General features: G+C 49.0%; 1 protein-coding gene across 4 annotated transcripts in view; it reads right to left on the reverse strand.

Moving 5' to 3' along the window:
* Positions 1–18245, reverse strand: part of APBA2 (amyloid beta precursor protein binding family A member 2) — a 227279-nt gene that overhangs the window by 116287 nt on the left and 92747 nt on the right. For 3 of the 4 annotated variants that reach the window (XM_054450953.2, XM_063652507.1, XM_063652505.1), the window contains one exon: positions 357–410. The gene's annotated coding sequence lies outside the window, so the exon portion shown is untranslated. The remainder of the gene's footprint in view (positions 1–356; positions 411–18245) is intronic. The other variant, XM_063652506.1, reaches the window with a different exon arrangement.

Here is an 18245-nt window from a genome sequence, read left to right on the forward strand (position 1 = left end):
ACACAAATCAATGACTGAGTCTAGTGAGGATCGTGGTTTACAGAAACACCAGTATGATGAGGAGAGGACAGATGGGGAGTGCGTGTCTTGCTGTGTTGTCATTGGGTGGTGGGCAGGTCGGTTCCAGGCAAGGTAAGTGCCAGCAGCGTCCCCAGTGTCCATCCACTCCTTGGCTGTGACTCAAACCCCAGCTTCAAACTCCCCGAGCTCACACACACAGGATCCCAGAAAACAATGAGACACGGCAGTTGCCAGGTCTGCCTGCAATGTAGCATTTTCCCTCCAGTGAAACGGTCCGCTCCCCACATGGCAGAAGTAAAACCTCATTCCATGCAACCCTGCCTTGTATTTCTTACCTAAAATCAGTGGTTTGGTAATGTCCCGAAAAATCTCCTGGTGATCAAATCTTTCTGGAATAAAGCAGAAGAAAACAGAGAAAATTACTTTCACTTCAGCAATGATACAGGTGCGCACATAGAGCTCCTTCAAGTATAAAAATGTAAATACGAGGCTTTGAATCACCTGTAAAAGTGGACAGATTATAATTCTAATGAGATAATCAGAAATTACCCTAAACAAATAATTAAAATGTTTCTTCAGCCATTCATCGCATAATTATTGCCTTAAGAACAACGTGTTGGGCAAATAAAGAGATGGCTTATGTACCATTCTGAAAGGAGAGACTCTCTGCATTTTAATGAGGCTCCTCAAAGCCCTCATGAATATGTATTTTCCCACAACAAAGCTTGACCCCGCGGGTTTGCAGAGCTGGTGCTTCACGACACTTTCAGACTGCGGAGGGTGTGCATATGAGGTGGGTGGGGAAAGGACAGCGATGAAAGTGAAGAGAGGAAGGAGGACCACCTCTCCCTTCCAATGCCCAGGGTCTCAGCCCACCTTCTCCTGGGCAAGATGGTTTCATGAAAAGAATGAGAAAGAGGCCACCGGGTCTCAGACTTCCCTGAATAGAGGAAGCTCTGCACAGGAAGGCTGAAGAGGAAGCTACTGCCAGCAGGCTCGGGGGCTTCAAGGCCAGGCCCTTGGGTTGGATCAGGAATTCAGGGCAAGGGCATTAGAAGGCTACGGGCAAGAAGCTGGGGTGGAACAGGAGGAGGGGTGTTCAATTGTCTGCAACATCACATCTGAATTCTGCCTCTCCCTCCACGTTGGCTACAGACAAAGTTACAAAGGGCTTTCTGTATTCCTTTCAAAAAGGATAGTAATACAGCCTCCTCCCGGGGGCGTCAGCTGTTGAGCCGGGCCAGGCTGTGAGCCCTTCACGAACGGCTGCACTGCTGGACAAGGCACCTGCAATCTGGTCCTGGGGTCTGCAGTCGTAGGGAAGAGCCCCATTTGCTGGGGAAGGAGACAGGACACAGGCAACACAGTGGCTTCAACTTCATCACAAAGGTTTAGTCTGTACTCAGCGTCTTCATTTCTCTAAGAAAGCGGCCAGTTGCTCTCACTTCCTAGGTAGACACTCCTAGCAGAGGGTTATAATTACGAAATTTCCTCCACCCAAAATGGCCCAGGGCAGATACTTCTGGTCCCCATGTAAAGGAGATGACCCGACGTCTCTCCTCTGACGAGGCTAAAGATGTTTCTATGTTGAACAAGCTACCCATTAAGGGAGCTGCAGAGCTGTAACCTGCTTGCCTCTGCTCAGGGGAAACTGGCCGTTTGCACCATTGTTCCATTTCTTTCCCAGGGTATGGTGCTTCTGTGGCTTTTCATGGCCTGTTCTGTGAAGCAACATGGTGCTTCACAGATCCTGGCCCTTTGCAAGGAGGCTTCTTTGTCACACCCAAAGTGAGCACCACACAAAAAGCATGTCAATCACACACAGGCTTTCCGCAGTGGAGTCAGCATGGGCTGCTTGCTGCCTGTGCGAACGTCAGAAAATCGCTTCACACCATCTCTGTCAGTTTCATCGTGTGTAAAACTGGACAATAAGAACTACTTCAAAGGTGGCTGGGAAGGTGAATTGCAAGGAAACCTCTAGAATGTTGCCTGGAATCACATTAGCATTGAATGGTATTCCCTTCTTCACTCCTGAGCTCACCATCTGCGGTCCTCCAAAAATAAGTAATTTCTGGGTGAGTGCATGAACTAAAGGTTAGTCCAGCAGCAAGAACCCTCCACTGGGAGTCCAGGGATGCGGCCTCCGTTCCTCACTCTGTTGCAGGTTAGCTCTGTGACCCCAAGCGGATCAGTGAGAAAGTCAGGCCTGCCAGCCCCTGTCCTCTCCAGGCACCCTAAACCCCAGCTCTGGGCAGCTGTCACTTGACCAAGCCCTGCAGTCCAGCTTTTCCCACTTGCTCCTGGCCCAGAAGCACCTCAGGAAACCCAGAGCCTGTCTCAGGACTGCTTCCCAGCCCTGGGAGGCCTGCCCATCGCCCACTGCCTCCTTCCCAGAGTCTGCGAGTCTCCAGAAAGGCCAGAGCTCATCCATCTGCATCCCCCAGCAGCCCCACAGGCTTCACACTGACTTCCAACAAAGGCACAGAATCATCACACCGCCCAGGAGCAACAGCAGCACTGCACCTTATGTAAGGCCTTTCCATAAGAGGAAGCAGGCCCATGTCTTCACTCCATTTAGAATGGGTTTTGAGTGTCTATTTATAGGCATCACATACCCAGCCTTCGCGGAGGGCGGAGGAATCAGGCCTCTGGGCCCCTGTCCACCACCCTCATTTGCATTCTTTTCATGTTTCTTTTCTCTCATTTCCCAGCAGCATTTTCGCTCAAAAGCCAGGTCACCTACCACTCGGACCCAGCACCACTTTTCATTTTCTGCAGAGAAAAATATTCATTTTCGTTTCCATGTAGGAGTGTCCTGTCCTTGCCCTCTTCAAGGACCCTGGCTAGCATTCACTAAAGCACGACTGTGTGATTCGAGTGACCTATGTCTCCCGGACAGAGGGCTCCCCTGAAAGTCATGCCCAGCAAGGTCACGAGAGCCGGGAAGGCCCTGGGGGCAGCTGACTCTGAGTCATCAGTGGGCCAGGCACATTTGGGGGGCGGGCTCCATCCCAGCGGGCAGAAGGAACACAGAGGATCAGACACTGCTTGGAAACCCTAGGCTTTTCCCACTGCCTGGCCATTCCTGCATCTGCCAAGCACATCACTCCATCCTCTTCCAGCCCCTCCAGGGGCAGTGAGGACCAGGCCACTTCCCCAGTCCCCCTCGGCTGATTGTGATCAGACAGAAAGGCTGGGGCCTGCTCTTTTCTCACCATTTTTGGAACAATTAAATCCTTCTCAATCTTCAGACCATAAATTAAGTACACAGGTCTCCCCATGATACCAAAACTCTGCTCTCCAAGTGTAGCCATTCACAGGTCTTTATTTTTGTTTGGAGGCTTGGGAGCTGGTTTATTCTGCAGCCCTGCAGCCCAGGGGGACACACAAATACAAGGCCAAAGAGGCTCAGGGGTTCCCTCCTTCTCCAGGGTGCAGGGCCTCCCTGAGCCCCCAGCCCTGGGAGCCAGTCCAGAAGGAGAGACAGGCCTTGCCTAGACTAGCCCAGAATCCACAGCAGAACTCAGCCACAGAGAATATGTCCAGTACACAGCCTCAGCTGCCTGACTTCAAACACCACGCACGAGGTTCGCTTCTCTCATGAATATTTTGCTGAGGCTGTTGGCATTTAGTTTCAGGACTAATTAATTTTCTCACAGGATACCACTTCAACTGCCATCATAGGCTCTGTATTATTCTACGTGCAAATTTCTGGCAGTAAATTGGACTTGTGATCTAACCGAGCCTTTGAAATGCCATGCTTCCAGGGACTCTGGAATGAGCAGAAATGCTAAATATTCCTTAAAGAAGATGATTCATACATTTCCTGATTACCTTTGATTATTATGTCACAGGAGTTGGTGAGGGGGTCCAAGATCCAGAAGCGATCCTCAGGGACCCAAGGTGACCCAAATGGCTGGGGAGGGAGCCCGAGACAGGAAGCCGCTTAGGCTAAGAGAACCTTGACAGACCCCCAATAGGGCAGCTCATGTTAGCGTCCCCTCCAAAGCAGGGGACACCAGCCCTGGAGCCAGAAAGGCACATGGGTAAAAGAATGGGTGAAAGAACCCATCTCCCTAAGCATTTCTTAGCAAAGCTAAGGCATCACTCACAACATCACAGACTCCCAGACCTGGAAGTTGTCCCAGGAAGGCACAATCACACTCCTTCCTCTAGCTGGCCCCAGAGCTATGGCTGCATTTCCCAGAGTGAAATGCACAACGCTGCACTTGCTAAGGGGCTGGCACTGGGCACACAGGTTTGGGAAACTCTGGTGCACTGTGCCTGGGTTGTAGAGCAAGTGGAATCTGGTGAACAATAATAACCCAAAGGCAGTGACACACTTGTTGACAGGAGGCTCTGGCCACACTGAGCAGAGGCCCTGAGATGGGTTGGAAGGGGTCTGTGCTGAGCACCATGGTCAGAAGGATGGGGGAAGCATCAGGGTGCATCAAAGACAGAGCGTCGCCCCAGTGCCAGCTCGACCTGGCTCCTCCTGGTACCAGCCTAATGGCTGCAGCCCGTACCGGAAGGCAGGTATCCCCCAGACTGATCAGCGCCATCTCATGAGGGAAAGCTTATAATGGGGGTTCACACTCACGTGGCCTTCGTGGGCTGGCTGGGCTGCCAGCAAACTCACCTGCACGGGGCGGCCTCACAGTGGGGCCGGGCAGCTGGCAGAGCTCAACACCTGGCACAAGGTGAGCTCTGGCACAAGGAGGCCTCCTGTGGCCCGGCCCTGTAACTCAGCCAAGCTGCCGCAAGAGGGATGCAATGAGATGGCAGTGTCCCCACAGCTGTGGCTGGAACCCCAGAACACCCAGGATGGGACTGGGGACAGGGGGGATGGATGCGCCCCCAGACCAGGAGAGACGTTTTTACTGTGGGGCTTGGGGAGTTGTCTGTTGCTTCCTGATGGGACACACACAGATGGTGCTGAGACAGACAGAGCAGGGCCCTTCCAGGACAAGGGAAGCAAAGGGTCCCCAGGAACCACTCTAAGAAATGGCCAAAGACCAGTGACAGTGGGTGGGGGGGTGGGCTCAGAGGGGCTCCAGGTCCTCAGAGCCAGTCAGGGAGGAGGACACCCAGGTTTTGGAGGGAAAGGTGAGAGGGACAGTGACAGTGAAGTTGGGGATGCTCCAGCTGGGGTAGATACCAAAGTGCTCTTTACAAGTAAAATGTTTAAATTCTGAATAACTGAGTCTCTAGGCTGGCTGCAATGTAAAGGACTCCAATGCCATAACTCTATTTATAAATATGAGCATGTATTATTTTTCTCCCAGGCAAGAAGCTGAGCCTTTAGAATAGAAAGCTCAAACCTCAAGACTCTCATTTGTGCAAATGTTTTGAGAACAAACTGGATTAAAAGTTAAGTCTTCAAGAGTCTAACTGCCAAAAACAAGTGTTTTGTTTGGGAAGGTGGCTTGTAAACACGGCATTAAAATTATTTAGTAATAATGTACAAACTGCTATCATGAAAATGGTCACAGAGCTCTGTTCTTGGAAAGTTACCTTGAAGTCTAGCAGTGGCGGGCCACATGTGATGAGTAACATTCTGTCCCCAGGTCCTCACTTTTTACTCCAGATTTGAACTGGGAGACTCTTCATGGGTGATTAGTTCACCCACTGGGGACCAATTCTTTCAAGGAGACCACAGGGGCTCGCACAGCCAAAGGCAGAGTTGGGAGTGCAGCTATAGAGTATTTCAGCCTGTTTCCAGACTCACAGATGTTATCTAAAACCAAACTGGCTTTTAGAGCTCAGAAATTTGCCTTCAGGACAAATGTTCACTATATCTGACTTTATTGCTTTTTACACATTTGCTTTTATGTAAAGTTATCTGAGGCTCACTTAAATAAACCCAGGAGCTCCTTGCAGTGGGGCTGAGCTGACTTGTTCTTTTTTTTTTTTTTTTTTTTTTTAAGACAGAGTTTCTGTTGCCCAGGCTGGAGTGCAGTTCACTGCAACCTCTCCCACCCCAGGTTCAAGCAATTCTCCTGCCTCAGCCTCCCGAGTAGCTGGGATTACAGGCATATGCCACCACACCTGGTTAATTTTTGTATTTTTAGTAAAGACGCAGTGTCACCATGTTGGCCAGGCTGGTCTCGAACTCCTGACCTCAGGTGATCCACCCACCTCAGCCTCCCAAAGTGCCCACCACGCCCAGCGCAGCTAACTTCTTCTGTGTGGGGTTGACACTAAATGTGCCCTTTTCCCCCTGGGCTGTAATCTTTGGTAAGTCTGTCCTTGTGCAGCCCACAGCATGAGGTAGAAAGAAACACAGTTCCCTGCGCCCTTCTCAGCAGGGCTCTGACACGGCTCTCCAGTGATTCCCGACATTAAACCGACCTTGTTTTCTGCAATTCCTGCCTGGCTTTGAGAAATCAGGGAACAGTGCGACACTGAGGTATTAAGAACTGGAACTTGGTGCCAAGACAGCCCACATCCCAGGATGGACCCTCATGCCCACTGCAGGTCAGGATGAAGGGGAAGGGAAGGTCTGCAGGCAGCTTAGCCACGTCTATGTCTGACCCCAGGGAGTGCGGGGACAAGCAGAGGGTGTATACAGCCCGCCAAGGCCGCCTCTGCTGGCTTGCCTCCTCGTCATTGTTCTCTCCTAAGCAAATGAGGTTTTTATTTTTGCTGTGAGGAGCCTGATGCCTTCCAATTCCCAGGCACCCCCTGGAGTGGGGCTGGGATTTCGTTTTCCGTTCAGGCAGCTCAGGGATGGAAGCAGGGCCACCCAGGAGACCCGGAGCCAGAGTGAAGCAGCATCTGCCAATCTTCTCAGACACATCTGAGCTCCAGCTCTGGCCATGGTGACGACGCCTGTGCATACAGCCCCGTGTGGCCACACAGGGCCCAGTACACCAAGTTGCATTAGTCTATCTTGTGCTTACTACGACAGGCACTAACTGCTTCACAGATACGAACCTGCTCATCCTCCCAGGCCCACCGTGGGGAGCCATCATCCCATTTTGCAGATGAGGACACTGAGGCACACACAGATTAAGCCTAAGACCACACAGGAAGTGCTGAAGCTGGGATTTAACCCTGGCAATATGGCCCCAGAATCCACACTCTTAGCTTCTACATTATGTTAGAAGGAAGAAAAGAAAAAAGTTATTTATGGTACATAAACTCAACAACGGATCAGATTGATCAATAAGAAAGTAGAAAAAAAGGTGCAAAAGATATGGCCAGTCATTGACAGAATACCAAATATATGAAAAAAATACATATATATGAAAATAGATATATGGAAAGATGTTAGCCTCACTGGCACGCAGGGAAATGCAAATTAATATCTCATGTAGACAGCACTTTCACGCATTAGACAAAAATGTAAAATGTCTGACAATACCAAGTGCTGTCAAGAAAAAGGAGAAGAGGAAACTCATACGCTGTCAGTGGGACCACTCATGAGGACACCCACCCACTGTGGAATAAAATTTAGCTGTTTCTAGTACATTTGAAGATTACTGTACTCTCTCCCATAGCAATTCCAATCCTTGCTAAATATTCTGACAAATCCAGCTCACGTTCACAGAGAGACACATACTTGAGTACTCAAGACAGCCTTGTTTGTAGCAGCAAGTCATAGGAACCCAACTAAGTGTCCATCAATGGAGGACAAATAGTCTTATGTTTGTACAATGCAATATCACACAGCGGTTAAAATGCATGAAATACAGCCACCTGTTTTCACACGGATGAATCTCACAAACATAATGTTAAGCAAAAAAGGCACACTGGATGGGCACAGTGGCTCAGGCCTGCAACCCTAGCATTCTGGGAGGCCGAGGCAGGCAGATCACTTGAGGCCAGGAGTTCGAGACCAGCCTGACCAACATGGCGAAACCTCGTCTCTACTAAAAATACAAAAATTAGCTGCACACAGTGGCGGGCACCTGTAATCCCAGGGATTGGGAGGCTGAGGCAGGAGAATCGCTTGAAACCAGGAGGTGGAGGTTGCCATGAGCCGAGATCACACCACTGCACTCCAGCCAGGGCAACAGAGGAAGACACCATCTCAAAAAAAAAAAAAAAAAAAAGGCACACTACAGAAAAAAAATAAGGTGATATCATTTACATAACGCTTACAGACAAAATGCAGAACTAACAAGGATAGGAATACTTATACATGTACTAGACCATAAACAAGGATCAAACTTCAACAGTAGTTACCTCTGTGTGAAAGACAAGATGCAACGGGGGAGGGCTCTAGCTACAATGGTGTTATGATGCTTTAAAATATATCCACAGGGTGGGCACGGTGGCTCATACCTGTAATCCTAGCACTTTGGGAGGCTGAGGCGGGCAGATCACTTGAGGTCAGGAATTCGAGACCAGCCTGGTCAACATGGTGAAACCCTGTCTTATTAAAAATACCCAAATTAGCCAGGTGCGGTGGTGTGTGCCTATAAATTCCAGCTACTTGGGAGGCTGAAGCAGAAGAATCACTTGAACCTGGGAGGTGGAGGTTGCGGTTAGCTGAGATCACATCACTGCACTCCAGCCTGGGTGACAGAGCGGTGAGACTCCATCTCAAAAAAAAAAAAAAAATATATATATATATATATATATCTCCCCACAAATTCTTTGACACTCCCTTCAAAGAGTGGAACCTAATTCTTCTCTCTTTGAGTGTGGCCTGAATCTAGTGACTTGCTTCTAGTGAACAGACATAAGCAGAAATGACAGTGTATGACTAATGAGACCAGGTCATAAAAGGCACGGCGGCTTCCTCTCTACTCTCTCTGTACTCTCTCTTGAATCACTGAGGCTGGGGGAAGCCACCCGCCATGTTGTGAGGACACTCAAGCAGCTCTGTGGAAAGGTCTATATGGCAAAGAACTGAGCCCTCTTGCCAGCCAACAGCCAGGTGAAGTCAACTTTGGACGTGGATCCTCCTGCCCCAGTCAAGCCTTCAGGTGCCCCAGCTCACATCTTTCCCCTCCACTAGAACCACCCAGCTCAGCAGCTGCTTCCATATTCCTGGCCCACAGACTATGTGTGAGATAGTAAATGTTTACTGTTTTACACCACTAAGTGTTGGCATAATATGTTACACAGAAATAGGTAACCAATATGGTAGTATTCTCTACCTTTAGCAGCTTGTGGATACCTAGCTGTTCATCACATTATTCTTGTTACATTTTTGTATGCTGCCATGGACTCAATGTTTGTGCCTGCCCTTCTCCAAATTCACATGTTAAAACCTAATGCCCAAAGTGATGCTATTAGACAGTGGGCCTTTGGGAGGTGATTAATGGGATTTGTGCCTTTGTAAAAGAGACCCCAGAGAACTCTCTTGAGCCTTCCACCAAGTGAGGATGTAGTGAGAAGACGGCCTTCTATGAACCAGGAAGCCCTCACCAGACAGCAAATCTGTTGGCGCCTTGATCTTGGACTTCCCACATCCAGAACTGTGAGAAATAAATGTCTTTTGTTTGTAAACCACCTAGTTTATGGTATTTTGTTACAGTAACCTCAAGAGACTAAAATATATGCCAATTGTTTTGTAATAAATTTAACCCCGAAGACTAACATAAAAATAGGAAGGGGACTGGGAGCAGTAGCTCATGCCTGTAATCCGAACACTTTGGGAGGCTGAGGCAGGCAGATCACCTGAGGTCAGGAGTTCAAGCCCAGCCTGGCCAACATGGTGAAACCCCGTCTCTACTAAAAATACAAAAATTAGCCAGGCGTGGTGGCACACACCTGTAATCCTAGCTACTAGGGAGGCTGAGACACAAGAACCCAGGAGACAGAGGGGCAGTGAGCCAAGATCATACCACTGCACTTCAGCTTGGACAACAGAGGGAAACTCTCAAAAAAAATTTTTTTAATAATTACAATTTTAAAAAGAAAAGCAGAGTGGCCAACAGTAGTGACCTCCTAAGTACAGGCTGAGAAGTGGCGCTCCTTCTTACGGAACAGGCTGAGTGTTCCTACGAAACAGGCATCCACTGCAACACTCAGGAGGGCTGGATGACAGGAAGTGACCAGCCAAGCGCTGGCACAGGAAACGCTGTCTGTCACATTAACCAACTAGTGAGTCCTGCACCTGAATGGGCTCAGCACTTTAGTTAATGTTTGCAGATGTTGGGCAGTGACAAGCAAGGACGCACAGTGGGCATGTACTTCGTCCTTTTGGGTGATCGGGGAATGGCTTCTCTCCTCCAGGAGGTAGGAAACTTTGAGAAGCCTCCTCTATGGGCTGGAGAGCCGCCGGGAATTCTAACTGGGCAGGGGAAGAGGAGGCAGAAGGATTTACTGCATTACGATATTAATTTTAATTAAGGAGACTTTTTTAGGCCAAACGAGCATATACTTGTGCCTGAGAGGCAGGGAGGGCACCACATCCCCCAGGAGGAGCTTGCTGGAATGGGGGTGTCTGGCAAGCCCAGGGCAGCCACCTGCTCTGCCGCTCCTCCCAGGTCCTGAAGCCATCAGGAAAGACTGTTCAGAAGCCAGCGTCTGGCCACCAACACATCTGTCCTTCTTTGTCTTTCTATCTCTCTTTCCTTCAGATTCCAGAAAGCAGAAGTGCGTTTCATTCCTTAGAACGAACCAGCTGAGCTGGTCAGACGGAGTCAACCCGATCTAGTTAAAGCAGCAAGAACTCGTTACATCCAGGAGACCCCGTCTGTACCAGTCTCGAAGATCCGCTGTGGAACTGCTGAAGACCACTTATTTTAAATCCTTTCTAAGAGCAGAAATCCAAAATCTCAACGTGTGCTATTTCCCCCCATTTACTCATTCCAAGAAAAACGAAGTCCAAAATCCATTTTAATTGAAACAACCCCTTTTCTGGCCATGATCTGACAACAGACATCACCATAACACCTAATACATACATCCCACACATGCTTTCCTTTTTGAAAAACACTCAGCCGAGGTGACAGAAGCACTTAGGCCTCCTTTTCAGTGCTCTCTGACCTCGGCTTGTTAGGAAAATGAACACAAGAATCTGGACCCGATGCTGTTTGTTCTCATTATTCACTGCCCTCTGGCTGGTAGACAAAAAGGGCAAAGCGTGAAGGGGTGTGTGGGGCGCTGGAGCCTGATCTCAAAGCATCGTGTGCCCTGGCCCAGAACGTGCTGAGCCCGTGCCCCTGCAGTGCAGCCACACAGCACAGCAGCCATGCTCAGCCTCAGGGCCTCCCAGACCCCCACCTCCTCCTCTTCTCCCAGCCAGTCAGAGCCTGGCTCAAACAGACACAGCCTGAAGGTTGTGACGCCACCAAACCTTCCTGCCATAGCCACCCAAGCTCAGCCTCAGGATCCAATGTGTACAGACTGGACAGAGGTCAGCTCAACCACTGAGGCATAGGGAGTAACAATGCCTGCATCTCAGCCGCTCTGCATCCCAGGCAGCTCCCCCAACCTCCAGAGATGGCAGTGGTTGGGGCGGGGGGGAGAGAGAGAGAGAGAGAGAGAGCAGCTCCCCCAACCCCCAGAGATGGCAGTGGGGGGAGAGAGAGAGAGAGAGAGAGAGAGAGATAGAGCAGCTCCCCCAACCTCCAGAGATGACAGTGGGGGGGGAGAGAGAGAGAGATAGAGACATACAGCAGCTACCCCAACCTCCAGAGATGGCAGTGGGGAGGGGGAGAGAGAGAGAGAGAGCAGCTCCCCCAAACTCCAGAGATGGCAGTGGGGCAGGGAGAGAGAGATACAGAGACAGAGCAGCTCCCCCAACCCTCAGAGATGGCAATGGAGGGAGAGATAGAGATAGACAAAGAGAGAGATACAGCAGCTCCCCCAGCGCCCAGAGATGGCAGTGGGGGGAAAGAGAGAGAGACAGAGAGACCCTGCCTCTCTTCTAATGAGCGGTAACCACAGCGCGCCCCTCCACTGGTCTGAGTTGGAAACAGGACCAGGAAGGATCCTGGCACTTGAGAGGAAACCACAGCAGAGAGACTGAGTCAGGGGGCTGGAAGCTGATACTGGCTCAGGACTGGGTGGCTCTGTGACACTAAGCCTAGGTTCTCCCAGCTGTGAAATGGGGATAATTATAGTCCCCTATAAGCCTATGTCATGGGGTTGCTATGTGGCATAAATGAGGTGCCGGCAGGTACTCAGTGGGAAACACACAATGGCTCTTGTTCTAAAGCCCTCAGAGCCCTGCCCCCGCAGCTCCCCCTGCCCTCACTCCCCCAGCATTGCCCGGCACTCAGAGTCCCGAATAATAACGCTCCGAGAACTTGTTTTCAAGCCCACTGTGAGCCCCTCCAGGGCAGGACCCTACACCCAGACTAGCCTCCCCGATCCCAGAATCCCCCACCTTGCCACTTGTGCACCCCACAGCAGCGTAACTGATCAACCAAGGGCACGCCTCACACCAAAGTGTGAGCGTCTGCACGGCCTCTGGATACCTTCAGAGAGGACAGTCATTAGCCCAGAGAAAGCCAGGTTCCTGGGGCAGGGCAGGGCAGGGCAGGGGTCTTCTAGCACCACTTATAACTCAGCAGGACCCAAACCCAGGGGTGGGGACCACAGAGTGGCCTGGGTGCTTGGGATCACAAATCCCATTAATCTACTCCTAAAACCCTTCCCGCAGATCCCGTGGCCCAACCTTCCCCAGAGGTGGGTTTCTCGGGAGAAGGCAATGTTCTGTCTTGGGCTACTAAGGAGCGTCCTCCACCCAGTGGGGGAAAGGGCCCAGCTGCCCACAGAGCTGACCCCAGGCCAGGTCTCTCCAACCCACTCTGACAGTGACTTGGTGGATCCTCCCACACTGCGAGGTGCGTGGGTGGGGCCCATGAGCCGACAGCGCTCCTGGAGGCCACTTTGTCCACTACATTACATGCCTTGGGAGCTTCAGCATGCCACACCAGCCTCGAACAGAAAAGTCAAATTTGAATTTGGGGTTTTTCAGTATGCTGGGAGAGACTCTAGAAAATAATGTATTGGCAAATGCTGAAAAGAAACACAGAATTGTCACGCATGGGCCCAAAACTGAGTATCAGAACAGGACCCTGGTGTCCTCCTTGTCAAAACCAAAGCCAATTACTCTCCCGCCACACACACACCACAAATACATGCCTTTTCATCTGGAAAATGAAAGCAAGGAAATGAATTTCATTTTCAAAATCAGGCTCGACTCAGGCAAGGACCACCCTGCATGATGCCTCCCCAACGTGACAGCTGACTGAAGCACCCAGGGAGATGGCAGCTGGGCTGCAGGTGTTCAGGGAAATGTTTACACCTTCCCAACCTCAGAAGTCATGCAGGTGACCCAAGTCCACTGAACAAGGAAGACAGTGATGCCTCTCCAGGGTCTGCACCAGGGGATTCCCCCAGCTAACTCGGTCAGTGGGCACATGGGTGTGCGACTTCCTGTTTCACCAAGTTATCTTCCACCCTGACACACTTGTGACCTCCGTAGGTGCCAGGACCTCAACCCAAATGAAAGCCTACCTTTGGTTTTAATTATGCATTTATTTCATTTCTACATAGACATCACTACAACCTGGGGTCATTATGGAAGCTGGCCCATTATTGCGATCTCTAATTCGGCTTCTATAGAGCAGGCTGGACACCAGCCCTGTAGGCAGCCATGCCAGGCCCCGCAAGCTTGGGAAGGACACTTGGCACTGAAGACATCATCAACGTGTCCTTGAATTGGTCATGCTGGTCCAATGCCTCTTCCTAGTCTTGCTTTGTCATGACAAATTGCTGCTTATTTTCTTCAGGTCCATCCTTATCAACTTATTTTCCAATGACTAGACTTTAAATAGGGCATGAGGACTTTGAGGATCGAATATAAATCCTCCATTGCCAAAGCAGAAATACATACCATCAGAATATCTTCCCTGAACCAGCCTTAGGATGAAGCTGATATAATACCAGGGAGGACTGAGGGAAAGAAACTAGACCTGTGCTAACAAGGTCAAGCTGCTAGATCAAGCCTTGCCTGCAACCAGGTATTCTGGACTTTCCAATGACATAAGAAAAAGTTTATGTCACCATAGGATGGGTACTTAGTTACATCAAATGTCTTAATGGATAAGGAAACAGCCCAGTGAGATAACCTGACTTTATTAGCCCAAAGGGCAACAAAATTAAAGCCTAGTGACACTGCGCTAAGTCCTGCCTTGTGTCAATATGTTGGGCTGAGTTCAACATGGCTTAAAATAAACACAAAATCCTTAACTCTTTATAAGTGTGGGGGGGAAGGTCCACTTTTCCTTATTTTTTGACTAATTTCAACTTTTATTTTACATTCAGGGAGTCCATGTGCAGGTTTGTTACCTGGGTATATTGTGTGATGCTAAGCTTTGGGGTATGATTAATCCCGTCATCCAGGAAACAAGCACAGTACCCAATAGTTAGTTTTCAACCCTTACCCCGCTGTCACCCTCTGCCCTCTAGTAGTCCTCGGTGTCTACAGTTGCCGTCTTTATGAGTATCCAATGTTTGACTCCCACTTATAAGTGAGAACATGTGGTATTTGGTTTTCTGTTCTTGTGTTAATTTGCTTAGGATAATGGCCTCCAGCTGCATCTATGTTGCTGTAAAGGACATGACTTTGTTCTTTTTTTATGGCTCCATAGTATTCCATGGTGTATATGTACCATAATTTCTTTATCTAGTCCACTGCTGATGGGCACCGGACTGATTATGTGTCTTTGCCCTTGTGAATACCACAGTGATGAACATACAAGTGCATGTGTCTTTTTGGTAGAATGATTTATTTTCTTTTGGAAATATACTGAGGAATGGGATTGCTGGGTCAAATGTAGCTCTGTTTTAAGTCCTTTGAGAAATCTCCAAACTGCTTTACACAGTGGCTGAATAATTTACATTCCTACCAATAGTGTATAAGAGTTCCCTTTTCCTCAGAGCCTTGCCAGCAACTGTTATTTTTTTTACTTTTGAAAAATAGCCATTCTGACTGATGTGAGATGGTATCTCATTGTAGTACTGATTTGCATTCTTCTGATGATTAGTGATGTTGAGCATTTTTTCATATGCTTGTTGGCTTATCTGTTTTCTTTTGAGAAGTGTCTGTTCATGTCCTTTGCCCATTTTTTAATGAGGTTATTTGGTTCTTGCTTGTTCAACTGTTAAAGCTCCTTGTAGAGTTGTGATATTAGACTTTTGTTGGATGCATAGTTTATGAGTATTTTCTCCCATTCTGTAGGTTGTCTGCTTACTCTTTTGCTGTGCAGAAGCTCTTTAGTTAATTAGGTTCCACTTGTTGATTTTTGTTTTTGTTGCAATTGCTTTTGAGGACTTAGTCATAAATTCTTTCCCAGGGCCAATATCCAGAATGATGTTTCCCTAGGTTTTCTTCTAGGATTCTCATAGTTTGAATCTTTAATCCAACTGAGTTGATTTTTTACATGGCAAAAGGTAGGGATCCAGTTTCATTCTTCTGCATAAGGCTAGCCAGCTATCCCAGCACCACTTACTGAATAGGGAGTCCTCTCCCCATGGCTTATTTTTGGCAGCTTTGTCAAAGGGCAGATGGTTGTAGGTGTGTGGCTTTATTTCTGGGTTCTCTACTCGGTTCCATTGCTCTGTATGTCTGCTTCTGTATCAGTCCCATGCTGTTTTGGTTACTGCAGCCTTGTAGTATAGTTTGAAGTTCGGTAATTGGTGCCTCTGGCTTTGTTCTTTTTGCTAAGATTGCTTTGGCTATCTGGCTCTGTTTTGGTTCCATATGAATTTTAGAATAGTTTTTTCTAGCTCTGTGAAAAATGGCCTTGGTAGTTTGATAGGAACAGCACTGAATCTGTCCATTGCTTTGGGCAGTATGGTCATTTTAACAATATTGATTCTTTCAATCCACGAGGATAGAATGTTTTTCCATTTGTTTGTGTCATCTCTGATTTCTTTCACCTCCTTGGTTCGCTGTAGTCCTAAGTATTTTTGTGTGTGGCGATTGTAAATGGGATTGTGTTCCTGATTTGGCTCTCAGCTTGAACATTATTGGTGTATAGAAATGCTACTGACTTTTCTACATTGATGTTGTATCTTGAAACTTCATTGAAGTTGTTTATCAGTTACAGGAGCCTTTTGGCAAAGTCTTTAGGGTTTTCTAGGTATAGAATCATATCATCAGTGAAGACAGATAGTTTGGCTTCTTTTCCTATTTGGATGCCTTTTATTTCTTTGTTGCCTGATTGCTCTGGCTTGGGAAGGTTCACTTTTCAAATCTTACATGACCAAACTCTAGCAGAAATCAGATTACATTCAATCAGATCTTTTCTGGTTCCCCCAAAACAAGCAGGACAAACCTACATGGTCAGTGCTGAATCTACCAAGTGTTTAGCTAAAAGGCACAATTTACATTGAACATTTCTGCACTTCCCTGTCTCTGAAAGACAGCTTTGGCCCTGGCTCACATTATTGTGCTACAGAAAATCTCCATGCAGCTTTCAAAAATACATTTTCTTTTAACTAGCCACATAAATAAGCCCTGCTCCACCAATCAGCCGAGTACGGTTGTGTTGGCTTGCTTTTCTCTTTTTTTTAAATAACTGATGCAAAGACCCAAAGAAGGATCAGAAAAATCATCTCTTAACTCCACTGTCTGTCTCATTTTGAACCTGAGCATGAGGACCCAGAGGTAAGTGACCTGCTCAGAGTCTCAGCGTAGGCCAAACCTACGGGGTCAGAGAGCCCTAGGTCCATCTCACCCCCGACTTGGCTGCCCCGCCAAGAGACTGCACGCTCCGCCCAGAAGGCCATCTGCTCACACAGGGCTGGGGGCACTCTGCAAGGCCAGAAAGGGGCCAGGTGAGGACCTGCGCTGGACATAGCACCCTGCCGACACAAATGGGGAGGAACTGACAGGAAGAAACTCTGGACTCCACCTCAAGAGAAGGATTCCAAACAGCTTCACCGCCCTGCACCCCCAGGGAAGCCTCATTGTCCAAAACTGACAGGGTCTTAGAAGCTCTGCCCCAGACAGGCAGGCAGCAGAGCCCTTTGCTGGATAAATCAAATGACGTTAGGAGGACCACACACACTGGCTCAAAACACAACAGAGGCCCGAAGCAAATTCCAGCAGATACCATTTGTTCTCACATGACAGGAGTGGACCAGGACCCAGGAGGACCATGTGATGCTGAGGAATACGGCTTGAGGGACAGAAGAGAATGGCAAGGAGAGGGCTTGGTGATAGGGCCCAACAGAAAGAGCCACAGATAGATGAGGAGGGGGACGAAGAGGGGAGGGGAGCCTGAGGCCCAGCCTGGAATCAGGGCAGGCCAGGCAGGGGGTGTGGATGGAGATGGCTGCAGGGCACCTGCAGTGCTCCAGGCACAGTGCTCAGGGATCAGCTTGCCTCCAGCCCTTCTGGGAAGATAAGCAGGTCACAGCTATTGCTGCAACCCTGGGGACCCGTTGTAGCCAGATAGCCAGAGAGAGCAGAAGGGGTCAGACCCACAGGATTTTAAGATCTTCTTGTCCCCTGACCTGCCAGGCATAGAGCCCTTTGGACTAATCAAATGCTTTCAGGCCCATTAAGCAGCTCAAGCTGCTTAAAATACTTAATGCATTTGGAAAAATACAATCCAACTCCTGGTGTGAGCAGAATCCTTTCAACTGCCTGCTGCATTTCAAGTTGTGGAACTCTGTGCCCACTCTCCTGCAGTCCTGGAGAAGAATGTGACACAATGATTCCATGCCCTGGGAGGCACCTGCTGGATTACTGTGAAGCGACAGGAACTTCATGCCAAGACAACAAACAAAAATCCTCATGGGTGATTCTATTGCAGCTCAGAAGCCATCACAATAGCTCTATGATTTAAAGAAAGGTGGGGAAGAAAGATTCCCCCTTTTACAGCATTCACCATCAAGGCTCCTGGAAGTACACTGCAAACGGGCTGCACAGCCCAGCAGCTGGACTCCGGGGAACTCCTTGGTCTTCCTTCTGTCCTATCATTAAAGTCATCCAGGCCCAGTCCTGGGTGTGCCACCGGCCTGGGGCAAGCCTCACCCCCTTAGCTCTGGCGGCTCAAAGCTCTACAGAACTCCAGAGCTCAGACCAAAGATGACCAAGGGCATCTTCTCATAGTCATCTGTGACAATGAAGGCAAACGCCACTGTGTGGAGGAGCCAGGCTGCAGGGCCAGGCTCACGGATCATGCGGCTTATGGCTTCTGCACTGCAACATGGTAACAGCAAACTGGGAAGCAACATGAATGAGCTGCTGGGTGTCCAGACCTTCCTTTGGCAAACGCCCAAGAGAGACAGGACCCTCA

The sequence above is a fragment of the Pongo pygmaeus genome, chromosome 16, assembly GCF_028885625.2.
Source record: "Pongo pygmaeus isolate AG05252 chromosome 16, NHGRI_mPonPyg2-v2.0_pri, whole genome shotgun sequence".
Classification (NCBI taxonomy): Eukaryota; Metazoa; Chordata; class Mammalia; order Primates; family Hominidae; genus Pongo; species Pongo pygmaeus.